Consider the following 16,001-nt stretch of genomic DNA (forward strand, 5'->3'; position numbering starts at 1 on the left):
CAGTATGCCTCAGCAGAGTATAGGCAGGAGATTTAGAGCCGCAGCACCAATGACACATCAGACACTAATTGACTCGCTGTGGGTCAGGCACCATACTTCGTGCTTAACTCACATCTACCTCATTTGGTTCTCACAACAACCCAGGAAGTAGGGACTGATATTATCATCATTTTTCGGAAGAAGAAACTGAAGCTCAAAAAACTTAGTGGCTTGCCTTCCGTGTCATAGGGGTCAGAGATAGCTGGAAGTCTGGTGCCTGAATCGATGTGCATACTCTCTGCTAGCCTGACTTTCCAGAGCATGAGCCATTCTTCTCCGAGACAAGGCTTCCATTTCACCTTCATCCCTCGATGGGATTACTGTGTATTTCAACCTCACCCTTCCCTGGAGGCACAGTGCATGTCTTGTTCAAAATTGCCTATGTGTGCGGCACCTGGGTGGTTCAGTTGGTTGAGTGTCTGACTTCTGCTCAGGTCATGATCTCATGGTCCAGGAGTTCAAGCCCCAAATGGGGCTCTGTGCTGACAGCTCAGAGCCAGGATCCTGCTTTGGATTCTGTGTCTCAATCTCTGTCTCTCTCTGCCCTTCTCTCCCCCCGCCCCGGCCCCCACTGTTCATGGTCTGTCTCTCTCTGTCTCAAAAATAAATAAACGTTAAGATTTTTTAAAATCACCTATGTATGCTAAACCAACACCATATGCATATTTATTCTATCATATCCCAAGATTTCCTCCAGAAAAATCTTTTCCTGAAGATCAGTAGCTTTATTTGAAGGGAGCTTTAGCAATAATAATATGATAACAAATCCTTGAAAATATTATGGCAAATCTGTCCTGCATAATGCATGTATTCATCCTTTCATTCATTCAGAAGACATTTATTGCAGGATAATTTAGTGATCAGGAGTGCAGGCTCCAAACCACACGATGTGTTGCAGCATCAGCATTACCCTTCTCTATTTGGATGGTCTTCCATGTTGGCAGGGTCTATACACACAAGGGGACAATTAGATGAGAGCTTCAAGTCAATTGCCTAATCTGAATTATTCAGTCACTTATCTATCAGCTTTTGTTGTTATTGTTATTCTTTCTTTTTGGAGAAGGTATATGCCTCAATTCTCCACTGCATTCTGAAGTTATAGGCAGTACCTCAACAAAAATTCACATGGAGTTCTATTTCCAAACTTCATGTCTCTAGCTGCCTGGGGGTAGTTCGGTTCTTCACTTGAGTTTACTCATATCTTTTGTGTTGAGACTGCATGAGGATAAATGAAAATTAGGCATATGTGAAATGATCATCAAGATTGGAAACAGAGAGAATTTGGAATGGAATGCTGTTCACTTTATCCATTCCCCTTGTGAGAACACATCATCCTTTTCAGCAATTCAGAGCTTCAGCAGAGAGAGGGTCTGTAACGCTGCTAAGAAGAACTGGTCTGCCATCTGTAGAATCCTGGCGCTCAAGGCAAGTGTGAGATTTCTCCTCTCAGTGATTTCCTCACTTATCAGACATCACATTGAAGGGACCTTTGTAGACCTACTGAAACCCCCCTCCCTTGACTATGGTTTTCATAGCCATGAAAATATAATTAACATGTGGAGATACTTGTTTTATATTTTCCGTATCAGGGGAATATACATGTGGATGCACTCTGTCCAATAGAAATAAAATGGGAGCCACATGGGGTAATTAAACATTTTCCAACAACCATGTTGAAAAAACTAAGAAGAAACAGGTAAAATTCACTTTAATATTATATTTTATTGAACTCCAGGTATCTCCAATATTATAATTTCATTTTGTAATCAATATGAAAGTTATTAATAGGGTATTTTACATTTTTTTATATTAAATCTCAATTCTGACCAGCCATCTTTCAGGTGGCTAATGGCTACCTTATTGGGCAGTAAAGGTCTAGATCATCAGAAAGGGGCTGCAGATCATTAAGAGTAAGTTAAAATAAAGTGCCTTCTGAAGAGAAACCAATTTCATTTGACTCAAAACTGGTTGGTTTCTACTGAGAGACCTGTATAACTGGAGTTATACACTTACACTAAAGATAAAGGTTCTATGCAAACAGGAATCTACTCTCAGCTGATGGAGTCAAACTATAATGAAAGTTTTTTTTCACAAGGTCCAAGGTCAAGGATATTTCTGTAGACCACAAAACTTTTCAGTATTTTTGTACTATAAATAACAAATGTTCCATAAAAAGTTACAACTGAGTAACAAGGATTAATTGTAGAATAGTATGTTCAAGTTTGCTTGCTCCCTGTATAAAAATAATTTGCCAAGCAAAAACCTTTATTATGGATACCTATTAATTGTAAAATTCTATTTATAGAAAGTTATTCTAAGGGAAAAATTTAAGATGCATAAAATTATCTGTCTATAGGGAAGTTTACTTCATCACTCTATATAAGAAAATACAATTGTAGGCAATATAAATGCCCAACAGTATGAGGTCGGTTACATAAATATGACACAATATAGTATTGCTCAAATATTTAAAATTATTTTGTAGATAATACTGACTACAGAGACATTTTTATATTTTGGTAATAAATAGATTATTTTGTAAATAGGCTACTGTTTTTAAAAAGTATATACATGTATACACATATGCATAAAAAAACTGAAAGGATATTCACTGTGATATTAATGACTGTGTGTGGCATAATTACAACTAGTTTTTATTTTTTGCATATTCGCATTTTCTAATTTTTCTGCAATAAATACCTCTTCTCTAATAAAACAAAATCAGTGAACTTTTAACATAAAAAGATACGTTTATCTATTGATTATCCTTTTAAAACAATCTCTCTTGGCCTAAGAAACCCAAATGTACAATTTATCAAGGAAAAAACTAGCATAGGATTTAGAAGAAATGCCCATAAAATATTAGTAAGTCAATTGTTAATAGAAAGTACTCTCCCTAGACTCAAGGATCTCAGGAATTCACACCCCCAAGTCAGAAGAAGTTTACAATAAGAAATCTGGTGTGGGAAAAATTTTTTTTTTTCATGGGACCTCACTTAACTGCAATCAACTATGCTGAAAAAGTTAAAGGAAGATCTGGGATGTTCATCATTTGGACCAGCTATCTTGCAGTCTAAAGCAAAGAGAAACAATATTTTCTAACGCTCTTTGGTAATTTGTTGCAGACTCTGGGTGCTAATGATCAGAATTATTGCCCTCTGCCACATACATATTTCCTTAATGTACAAAGTCACAGGTGGCCTCTTCTGAAATATTCATCTTAATTTGATTGCCAGTTTGTGTGTTGGTGGGTTTTTCCCTTATTTTCTCTAACAAGCCAAACCCCAAAGAACCATATTGATTCACATTTACCTAAACGTGAAATAAAAGCAATAGTCTGTCGATTTTGAATGGGGAGGAAGGGACTTCTCTGTCAAATCACCAAAATGAAAAGTTCTACATCTACAGAGAGAAGCAAATCACCATTACAATTCTAAACACACTTGCAGCGTTCACTACATTGAATATTATTCACTGAATACTTTTATCTTTCCAAGCTAAAAGAAAGGGATGCTAGCTCATTCACAACTACACCAAAAGTGAAGATATTGGCCGTTTCTCCTCAAGTGAAACAGGCAAGTATTATAATGACTCAATGATGCCACTCTTAGATATTTACTCAATAGTAATGAGACCATGTATTCAACACAGAATTACAAAAGAACGTTCATAGCTTGGGTAATATAATAAAGAACTAGAAACAACCCAAACCGCCATCAACAGGTGACTGGTCCTTCATACAATGGAATAGTACAACTATAAAAATCTGCAAACTGTCAAGTGCAAACACCCAAGTAAATATAAAAAAATAATGTGATAAGCAAAAGAAGCTGTACGGTTACATCTACATGATGTTGTAACACAAGCAAAAGGAAGTTGTGGGAAAGAAAGCAGGTGGAAGTCTGACAGCTAATTGCCTGACGGAGACGGTGGTTACGTGGGTGTACATTTCTGTCAAATCTCATTGAACTGAGTGCCAAAAGCTGCTGCACATACAACAAAATAAATAAACAAATAACATAAATTCAAAATTAAATAAAAACTTTTAAAAGGAAGAAAAGTACAATGGTCACCTTTATTCAGACTCTAGTTATCCATGTTCTTGTGTGACAGCATTCTGTCTCTTTCACCTATTTCACAGACATTGTAACTGCCCCTTACCCCCAGCAAGTCATGCTAAGGATGAACAACGAATGGTCTCTTGATGACCATTTTCACTAAGCAGCTAATATTAACTGAAAATATGGATGGGCATTTGTAGGCCACTCACACTTCTCTGTCATTTCTATAATAGTTTTTTTTTTTTCCTTGCAGGCATTCAATGATGACAAATGATTTTTCAAAGGGTAAACAATTAGTATATAAGATTTAGCACATTAAGCAGACTTCATGGTCTCTTTATGAATCTTGAACTTGACAATTTCTGGAAATTTTGAATCAATGGGTTTCTGGTTAGTTTCCAATGACATTTAACAGTTAGACTTAAAAATACAGAAGAAAGCATTATAAGTTTTATCCAAAATGATTATGGCCATCATTTGAATAAAATACAGATTTTGCAAGCTGTAAAGCATATCATTACTACACACTGGCCTAAGTAAGGTTTGGTTCACAAACTACAGAGCTCGAACCAAGTCATTAAATCTATCTAAAAGGGTCTCATTTGAGAAGCAATAAAATTTTTAATCATTTTATTATTAAAAGAGTGTTTAATATGTAGCTAATTAAATGCCAAAGGCAGGTTATCTGAGTTTAACCTTCAAAAAGAAAATGATGTATCAAAGTCTGCCTCTGGCATCATGGGATAGAAATGTCATCCTCATAATCATTGCGTGACAACTAGCTGGTGGCCTTTTCTAGAGCTATAGTTAAATTACCTGATTAAATTAATAGCCATTTAGATGTTTTAGGAACTGCACAGACCTATACTAAATGAAAATTAGGTCCATTACATTTTCTGAGTGGGCTAGATAGACCCTAAAATAAAACACGTATGCCATTGCCCACATTACTTAGATTAGGCAATTAAAAGCTCTTTCTAAAAAGCGACTAATTCCCTATAATGTACAGACAACTGGATTTACACTAACGACCAGAAGTAAGTTTTTTTCTCCTTATTTCTCTCCATCCTTGAACAAACTCTCTGTGTTTGTTTATCCTAAAATAAAAGATTAAAACTTCAACATATCACCTAAATGGGTAGCTAGATAAAACTATTTGTTATTATATCTCTAGAAGACAACGAACAGTGATTCTAGGAAAGTAAAACAGCAAATTACAAAGCACAGTAGAAAATCATCCTAACTGGGAATTCACCAAACCATCACTGAAGCTTCCTAGGAAACAGCTTTCAAACTATTCAGTCTCAGCTACCTGGAATGAATACAAAAGGAACTCATGCGTTCTTTCTTTCTTATGAAATCCAGATAATCACATAAACATATCAGAAAAATGCAAACAGTATATTAAACTATTAACTTATTTAGGAACCAAACTGTTACTTGGTTCTTATTCCTCCAGCTGCAAATGAATATAGATTTAGTGTAAGTTTTAAGAACAGAAGTTTTGGTCACTGCTATGTCCCAAGAACCTAGAATAGTGTCTAATACATAATAAATATTCAACAAATATTTATTGAATTGAAGGCAAGTCTGAAATTTTTTCTCAGCTTTAATTAATAACTTATTTGAAAGTCAGATTGGAATGTCAAAATCCTTCATTTGGACAGTATGTTATAAAATTAAACATTTGGCAAAGAAGTTTTAGTCCAGTGCCATTTCATATACAACTATGGAGTAAATGAAATGCCACCAGTGTGGGGGCTTCCCTTATTTATAATTAAGATTTTGCCTAACTTCATTTCTTCTCCCTTCATTTCACACTTAGCAAGGATATAAAGTTCTATCTTATTCATGAACTTTAAGGGGTTCAAGACAAACACAAGCTCTTAAGAATACTTATTCTCAGAATCCTCCCCGTGGCTCCAAAACTTAGATCCACTCTAAGTTCTGGTGTTATTTAAAGATACATTCCACCTATGACATGTTCATGATGCTTCTAACATTAAACAGAAAGAACCAAAGCAGCATTGATAAGGAAATTGATAAACAGCATTGATAAGAAAAAGAATGCAGATTTTTGGAAATCTGCAATACCTATGGCATAATCTGGTTTGATGTGTGTCAATCTTTATCCATTGAATCAACATTAACTGGGGGGTTTATGGTATGTCTGCATTGCACTAAGCTGTAGAAATACAAAGATTATTAAAACAACCCCTGTCTTCAGTCTAGTGTAAATAAATATTCGACATTGATTATGAAAGAATGTACATGAGCAGTTTCGTAATATGCAGAAAGCACAGTGGTTATAGTGAGGCAGAAATGATGAACTGAACTGTCTTGGGGACAGTTGGGGCAAGTTGGGAAAGAAGTTATAAGAGAGAAGATTTTCTGAATTGTCACAGGGCAAAATAATAAAGGTTTTACATGAGGATGTCAGATCTAAAATATACCATTAAAATGATGAGTAAGAAACTAGATAAAATTTAGTGTAGACTAATGTCAGAATCTGATTTAATAGATTGAGCTTTTAAAGAGTTTTTGAATGGTATGTCAAAAAAAAATATTCCAACTGTAATGCATTCCAAGCACTGTGTGACTTTTCAGTGTTATCATGGAAGAAAATTCCTACAAAGCAACACCATGGGACAATTCCATAATTGAGAAGACAAAGGAATGTATGTTTATAGGAATGCACAGAAATAAAAATTGCAGACTTTCAGGAGTCCACAGGCTTTAGAATGTATTTTGTTGATAGCACGCGATGCCCCACAGACCCCAAAGCCAAAGTGTCCTGGGAAGACAGGTGTGAAGGACAAGACCCAAAGTTTGTGAGGATCTCGGTTCATGGGAACATAAGGAGGAAAGAGGGGAATAGAATATCCAGATGACCATAAGAGCTCCAAAACAGAACATATTGGAAAATGAAGCTTAGAAAACTATTTTCAATTTTATTTTCAGACTACGCCTTTCTTGCTCTAGTTGTCTTGCATATCAAGGGTTTTTCTGTTTGACATACAATAATATTGACAGGAAAATTCCTTTATGCATGCACAGAAGTCTGTTTCAGCCTAGATCCATTTTGAATGTCACTGGAGCTATTGAGAATAGTTTTTAAGTATGTAATTGATTATGTACATCTCCAAGGAAATCTTGGAGTTAATTCATTATAAAGGCTAGAGAAATATTTAGTCTATTCACTCTACACACACAATGTTTTTACATTAGATCTAGTTTTGAAACATTGCAGGTAATGGTAATAACCATCACCTCCTGTCCACCTGCTATGTGCTCTGTACATATTCAAGTTTTCTGCCCTCCACACTGTTGACACTTAGGCCAGATAATTCTTTGTTGTGAGGAATGTTTTATGCATTATAGGTTATCTAGCAGCATCTTGACCTCTTCTCTAGTTGCGTAAACCAAAAATGTCACTAACCTTTGCCAAATGCCCCTTGGTGGAAGGGGGTGAGTAAGGGGACACAAAATCATCTCCAGTTTAGAACTACTGGTATAAATAACAATTTATCAGTTACCTATTTATTCTCGTAACAATCCTGCATGGTAGGCATTATTATGCCTATTTTAAAAATGGGAAGACTAGGATTTATAGAAGGATTTACGCCTGGGTCTTTTAACCACAATCTTTCTTCTGCTATATTATCTATATTCTCTTCACTATATGAAGATACGATACTATACTATTTTATACTATACTATATTATCTCCACCTTTAAGGAGTTGGTACTCTGAATTTTCTAAAGGTTTAACATTCATTCCAGAAGCATCTGTATGATATAACTCTAGAATTATAGTATACTATACAACCACATTGAGTATGTGAAGGACAGTGGGTCAAGATTTTCTCTTAGGGTTGCTCTGCCCCACGGATTCTGCTCCTATTCTGTTCTATTCTGTTACGGCCTCAGGACAATGACTGGATGGCAAATAAAGGCATCAAAACCTTTGAGTGACTTTGATTATTGGCCAATTTTCAGAAGAAAGGGTGATTTGTATGTGTTATATGGGGGAAAGAGGAAGAATTCAAATAAATCTTTGTAATTTATAAAAACATTGTTTTGTGTTCCTACTGAATAGTAAGCTTCGTCTAATCTTACAATTGTGCATCAGTTTGCATACTTGTGAATCTGGCAAAAGATTTAGGGATTCTCAGTGATTTTACAAATGGATTAACATGGGAAATGATGGAAGAACTGTGTTATCTCTTTTTCCTTTTGTGGCCTGCTTCCTCATATCATGCTCCAAATTGCCTTTGAAAAGTCCTGGCCGTCTGATAGAAGAGTTTCTTCCCTATGTTCACCAAAGGCAATGGTTTGGTTTTACATTATACACATTTTTACCTGATTACCTAGCACAGAAGCCAAGGGTCAAAAATTTCTGTTGAATGAATGAATAAGTAAATAAAAGAACCAATGTCAGATGAATGAATAATTGGCATTTTCTTGAATTCTGACTACGAATAAAACATGTTTCACTGATATTGGTTGCAATGATTCATCTGCAGAATGGAACAGAATATTAGAGATGATCATTTCTTCAATTTCTAAACTTCAGCCCCCTACTCCCCACCGCCCCCAATTTATGAGTGTGGGTGGGGGGTGGTGGTGAGGAAGAAGGTAATATCAATTCTTTTTAAAAGAAGAATAGGTATTTGGGAAGTTTGGGTTTTCACACTTAAAATATTCATTATCTGGAGAAAAAAAAAAGCATACAGTATAAAGAAAGAGGGAATGATTACTTTTTACCTGCTCTTCTAAAATAAAAGAAAGTCTGAAGTTTACTTGTGGATGTTATAATATGGCTTTTTAATCTGTAGAAATCACCCGTATCTATTATAATCCAATTTTTAAAAGACTTGTGTATACAAATTATCAGAATGAACAGCAATTTAAAAAACAGTTATTTGGTATGATTTGACAAAACAGAATAAAGCTTCACTTTACAACTGATTGTGTTGCCCAAGAATTTTGAATTTCTTATAATTACGAAATATTAGCATTAGTGTTAGTATTTAATTTGCTGGCATTTCCCTTATTCCTTCTACAAATATATTATGATTTAAAAATTATAGAATGCCATGTTTTTGGAGCTGAAAGTGGCCCAGTATTATCCACTCCAAACCACATCCCCTTCTTTAAAACAAAACAAAACAAAACAAAACAAAAAAACCAACAACAGTTGAAGAAACAATGAAACCCAAGTAAAGCAATTAGGTTTTACCTTTTTCAACTAAATAGAAATTTAATTGAAATTTTAACATTTTAATTTGTAAAATAGGTTTTTATTCTGATGCTTTGGGTCCAGGGAGCACTCCTAGCATTATCAGAATTTCTAGAAAAGATTCTTCCTCTATATTTGTCATTCAGATAACAGGGGCTGAGATTTCTGCCAATTAAGGCAGGGAGCCTCGGGTTAACTTCTTAGTCATTCTCTGCCTCAGTTTACTTTCCTAGCAAATATGTGCTTCAGCTACGATGCTCTGAAATTCCTTCTAGCCTTATTTCTCTAATTCTGATTCATATTAAATATCCTTTTTATAAAAAGCAAGCGTCTTTTCTTAACCTCAAGGTGAGTAAGGGTTAAAGTCTATTTTAAATATTTCTTTTGGAAGGTTTTTGTCCATTGTACTGCTATTTGATTATCCAAGAGAAAGTTTCTATGAATACCTCTCTTTAAAATGACTTTTGAAGTGGAGAGTTCAAATCTATAATGAATACCAGGAATGAAAGAGTTTCACACCCTAAAAGGAACAGGTCATGACCATCAAAGGAGACATACTGGTAGTAAATTTCCCAGGTAAGACACCACAAACAGCAAATATTTATTTGTCACCCACTCTGTGCCCAGTTCTCATTTTCTTTTACTTTATCTCTTTAGTGATCGAATCAGCATCTTGACTTTGAACTATCTGTGTGTCCTTATTTCATTAAATAAAATCTCTCTTCTCAGATCTAGAGGTTCACCGACAATAATTTCCACACATTTGTCCCATGGACACCTCAAATAGAGAAAGTCTCAGATTCTCCTTTCCACCCACCTTATAATTGTACTTTCTTCCAACACTTCCCACCCATGTGCAGAGTGGCTGCTCTCAGTCTTGTAATTCAACACACCTGGAAGATCCTGAGAGCAGATGAAGGACAATGGGATTGGAAAAGAAGAAGTGAACACACAAGATGGAGAAAGAGAAGGTGAGAAAACAAGCAAAAGATGGTTATAATTGTCCGGGCATGACGGGATAAAGGTTTGGAACAGGGAACATGTGTGACCACTCTGTAAACGAATGAACGAATGACTAAATGACTATGTGTATGCAGTTTGTCTGTTTGGTTTACCAAGAAAAATAATAGGACAGGGGTGCCCAGGTGCCTTAGTCAGTTGAGAGTCTGACTCTTGATTTTGGGTCAGGTCATGATCTCAGGGTTGAGGTATTGAGCCCCCCGTTCGGCCCTGCGCTGAGCGTGGAGCCTGCTTGAGATTCTCTCTCTCTCCTGCTCTTAGCCGCTCATGCTCTCTCTCTAAAATATAAATAAATAAATAAATAAATAAATAAATAAATAAATTCTTTAGAAAATAAAAATAATAGGGCAAAGAAGAGACATTGAAAGGAATAGAACTGATGTGTTAGTTCTTATTTAAAATACATGGTATCATCAGTTTTTATTTTTTGTTAAGAAGTCACAGAGTGTGCTCATTTCTATTAAAAGCGTGGAGGGAATGTAAAATCTGAAAATCATGACCATTTTCAAACTAATTGCGGTTTGGCTCCATGTGGTTTGCAGCAAGGAAGATGAGTGCTGCTGTTTCGGTGTGGACTCCACTCTGAGCCACGCTTTGGAAACATCAGCAACTTATTCTTCACTGTGTGGCTCTTGAGAATGTCTTTCCTAGGCTTGGCCTATCACCCTCAATTCCTATTCCTTTATAAAAGCACGTGGCGACATGTCCAAAGATGGAATGTCGACACAGTGATACTTTTCTAGAAAATTAAAGATATTTCTGGGCCAGCTGATGGGCATACATGAATTTTAAATTGCATCTTATGCTTAGCTATTAAAATATGCCAGTAACATAAATTCCCCTTTGAAGCTATTCTCCTATTTCTTTGAAAATAAAATGTTGGGGTGTCTGGGTGGCTCAGTCAGTTAAGTGACTGACTTTGGCTCCGGTCATGATCTCACAGTTCCTATGTTCAAGCCCCGCATCTGGCTCTGTGCTGACAGCTCAGAGCCCGGAGCCTACTTCAGATTCTATGTCTCCTTAGCTCTCTGCCCCTCCCCCACTCACACTCTGTCTCTCTTGCAAAAATAAGTAAACACTAAACTTTTTTTTTTTAAAGAAACAAAATGTTAAAGAAAAGACAATGTTACAATTGTAATGCAGAAAAAAGATAAGGTTCTCAGAAGAGTGTCTTGTTCTGGATCAATCATAACTAAAAAATATCTGTCACAATGCCTTAAAACTTCTTACATGATAGGGGCACCTGAGCGGTTCAATTGGTTAAGCTCTTGATTTTGGCTCAGGTCGAGATTAGCCCTCATGGGGCTCTGTGCTGACAGCTTGGAACCTTCTTGGGATTCTCTCTCTCTCCCTCCCTCTACCCCTCCCCTGCTCGTTCTCTCTCTCTCTCTCTCTTTCAAAAATAAACTTAAAAAAACATATGGGATTAATAAATCCTGAGACATTTCAATGTAATCTCTCAAATATTATGTCACACAGAAAGTCAACAGTGGTGAGACGAGGATTCAGTACTCCTGACCCAAATCCTCTCCCTCTTTCATGCTTACCAAATGAGGTTTCCAAGACCTTATAAAATCACCAAAAGATGTCCTGCCCTGGTGTCTCCCATACAAAATAGCTGTTGAGGTCAATGAGAGTTCTTTGTCTATAGCAATCTCAGAGATGGCTTAGAGGTTTTAGTCCACCGGGAAAAACAACATGTTCGCCAATCTGATCTGGGTTCATTTGCTCTACTTTTGTAGGAAAAAAAGGAGAATAAAAATATACGTTCTTTCTGTGATTTTTCTCCCAGACATTTCCCTTTTTATTTCTCAGGCCAAGTAGGCTGCCATCTGAATGGGAATATGAGGCACCATGACCTTTTTCACCCACCCGTTATGCAGAGTCAGTTTTCCACCATTTAGAATTTAGTGCATCTTTGGCGAAGCTTGACAGGTACATGGAGGGTCGGTGGAGGAGGTTGGAGGAAGGTAAGAAGGCTAAGAAAGCAACCACATAATTTACAATCCTCATGCCCGTAAGAGCACAGCAAGCAGGTAAGGTCGAGCATGCTGTCACAGAGGCACCAGCCAGGCCTCCAAAAGCTACAGGATCTCATTTCATTATCCCATGACCTGCATTGCAGTGCACAGACATCTCACTCTAGGACCATGGCTAATCTACTGTGACAGAATGGGACAACAAGAGCAAAATCGTATACCTTCACTTCCCAGTAACAAGGAGGCTGAATGCAAACCACAGAACCAACATTGCCTGGGGGCCAATATTCTTTTGGAGAACAGCCATGAAGAGTTAGAATGTGTAGAACTTAATGATCAAACTCTGATTCGGTGACTTCACAGTTGTGACCACAGTGCTACATAGCTCTTAAGGGCATTGGCTCTGGGTTCAAATTCTGCCATCTGTGAGCTCCATAACCTTCACTTTGACATGTCTCATTTCAGCTCCCTTAATTATAAAGTGGTGATCAGAATAGAGCCAAATGCTTAGGGTTGTTAAGAGAAACGAAGAGACTAATCCATGTAAAATGCATAGCACAGGACATGGTCTCTAGTGAGCACACACTAAATACTAGCCTTTAGGATTATGACAGATACTTCATCAGTGTGTCTTTGATATGCCTCCCTATTTCTTTAGGTCAAGCTACGTATTTTTTGGCTATTCATCTTTCGCTACTAAAGAGAGTCTCTTCAATTTCTATAGATTGGCCTAATCAACTTGCCAAGTCACGACAATGAAAAGCTCACATCTTGACCAATGCCATCACAATTATCTGAATAACTGAGGAAATAGTTACAAGTGTGGTTCTGAAAAGGAGAGATTAACCAAATGTTCCCAGCGTGCTCCAAACATTCTGCCTTCATTGCTTATAATCAGTTCTTACCCAGCTCACCTTGGGATAGTGTAAAATCACAGTACAGAAACAACTGAAGGAAAATAATTAATCTCATGTGCTGCTTTGCCATTTAGAAAACACAATATCGCAGCAGATCATAAATAATATCTTATAGTAAAGAGTCCCATTAACATTAGAGAACGCTGCAGATTCTGAAACTCCTCATTCAGATCGGGCTTTGTATCAGAGATTCCTTTTGTTACTGGACAGGGAAATAAAGGGGGTAGCAGTCAACATTCACTCTTTCCCTTTTAGATTTGAAAAGAAAATGATCCACAGGGATATTTTTGATCTACAGTGAAATGTAATATTCTGTTCAGGAGGTGACATAAGTATCACTATTTTGGGCGTGGGGAGGTGGCGGCAGAGAGGACCCTGCATATTTTTTGCTTGTTTCCTCTCTCATCAACTGGAAACATGACAGTGTTAGTAGCAAACCTTCTATCCAGTGTATAAAAACCTAGCACTTAGGCATTTTTGAGTGATAATTCAATAGGATTAAATTACACTCATGTGACAGGTCAACCTCACTAATGAGGTACATTTCAGTAAACTGTTGACAGAACTGTCTGGAAGGTTTCTTTAATTTACCAACATGTAAGAACATGGGAAAAGCATTAGTCAACTAGATGAAGATGAATAAGTAGTGAGGTCTAGGGGTATTTTACATTGATATCTGACAACCTGAAAGGGTTTTTGTCACCTGCTCTGCTTAGCCCAAGGCAGGCACAGAAAAACTGGTACCTGTTAGTGTGAATGACTTACCAAAGCAATGAAAGGAATTATCCTAAAGAGGGCTGAGTGGAAAATATGTTAGAGAGATTTCTTTTCCTTCCAGTTAACAGGAAGAGTGTTCCTCACAACGTGGGCGATGGTTGCAATAAAGTTAAAAGACTGTTTCAAACCTCTTCAGACAGCTACACCAACACTTTCATTCTTGGGATCCTTTGAGTTTGTCCTTACAGAGGAAAACACCTATCTTTATATAGTCATGTATTGACTGGGAATAATGTAAGGTTATTCTTGTCCAACTAAGTAATTTATTCCAAGCCAAGGAAAGAGAGAAAATATAGGAAACATGGAAGAACAATAAGAAAGACAAGGAAATCTGCTCATTAAGGTATCAGATACTTACAGAAAAGCTTTCATAGCTGAGATTCCACTGGCCAATAAGAAGAGGGCCATGTAATCATTTGCGTCCTTTGGAAAATACTCTGAAACTATTGTTTCTCTAGTGGCAAGCAATATGGCTGAAGAGAAAAAGCAGATTAACTTCAGGTTAATGGATGAACATGGTAACCAACCGGTAGGGGTGTTAACAGATTCCAAAATAGACATCCGGGTTCCAAGATCTACCCGTTTCAACAGTTACTCTCTAGGAGCACCTGGGTGGCTCAGTTGGTTAAGCATCCGACTTCAGCTTAGATCATGATCTCACAGTCTGTGAGTTTGAGCCCCGCGTCTGGCTCTGTGCTGACAGCTCCGGAGCCTGGAGCCTGTTTCGGATTCTGTGTCTCCCTCTCTCTCTGCTTCTCCCCTGCTGGTGCTCTCTCTCTCAAAAATAAATAAATGTTAAAAAATTTAAAAAATAGTTATTCTCTATATCTAATCATACTAAAAATCTTAATTTACAGATGTCTTCATAAGACAAGTTATGCTATGAAGGAAAGGTGGGAGCAAAGATGGAAATACTATCTGACTGCATCTATTGGTCAGAAATTATTCTAAACAACTGAGTGCTTTAGAAGGATTAAGAGAAAAAAAGAATTAAGTCAGTAATGACGCCTATAACTCTTGAGTATCACACATATTACAGGAGACTATGAATTTAGCTACTCCATGCCATCAGCCAATTTAGAAAGCACACCTATTTAGCTTTGAAAGCAGAATAAGCTTCATAGCATTTCCTTGTAGCAAGTTACATTTCTCATTTCACCTTGATATGGCTCTTGCTCTAATGATTTAGCATTTCCAGAATACACAGTGATTTGTTGGAGGTCCCTGGGAGACAGGCTAGGAGAGAGAAGATGGAAAGATTTAAAGAGTAAGAAACCAAACTTTTACTTACACTGGGCCAGCTAGAAGTACACTACCTGAGTGGTAAGAAAGGTGAGGAAATCATTCAGTGTTGTTGTCAACACACACACACACACACACACACACACACACACACGTAAACCTTCAAGCTGGACCCTGGAGTAAGAGAGAAATTCTGCCAACAGAAAAACTCTAAGAGGTCTGAAAACACTGATAAGGTGTTTGCCAAACAGAAGGGAACTATCACAAAAGGGATACTGCACCAACAGGGTAAAACTTACTTTGCTGGTCTCAGATACGATTTCTGACTCTGAACATTATTTTCGGTATCAGTAATGATCATAATGACAATAATTACTAACATTTGCCCCATGCTCTGCTATTCACAAAGAACTTGCATCACCTCACTTGTTCCTGTGAGGTAAGTAGGATCAGGTTTTTTTTATAACACCTGACAGGTGAAGAAGTTGACTTCAGCAATTCCCATTTCGGGGCGCAAAGCTGCCAAGTAAACCAGAAACTCAGGTCCTCTGCCTCCAAATCCAAGTACTTTTTTCACTTTGCTAAACTATACCAAAATATCAATTGGTAGAATATCCAGAGGCAAGGTTGCAGATTCTGATGAGGGCTGATACAACCCAAGTGGGAATCAAATATCCCAGAGGGCATTTGATCTGAGTAGTCCTTATAGAGAATTCTAGAGGAAG

Source organism: Panthera uncia, chromosome F1 (genome assembly GCF_023721935.1).
Source record: "Panthera uncia isolate 11264 chromosome F1, Puncia_PCG_1.0, whole genome shotgun sequence".
Lineage (NCBI taxonomy): Eukaryota > Metazoa > Chordata > Mammalia > Carnivora > Felidae > Panthera > Panthera uncia.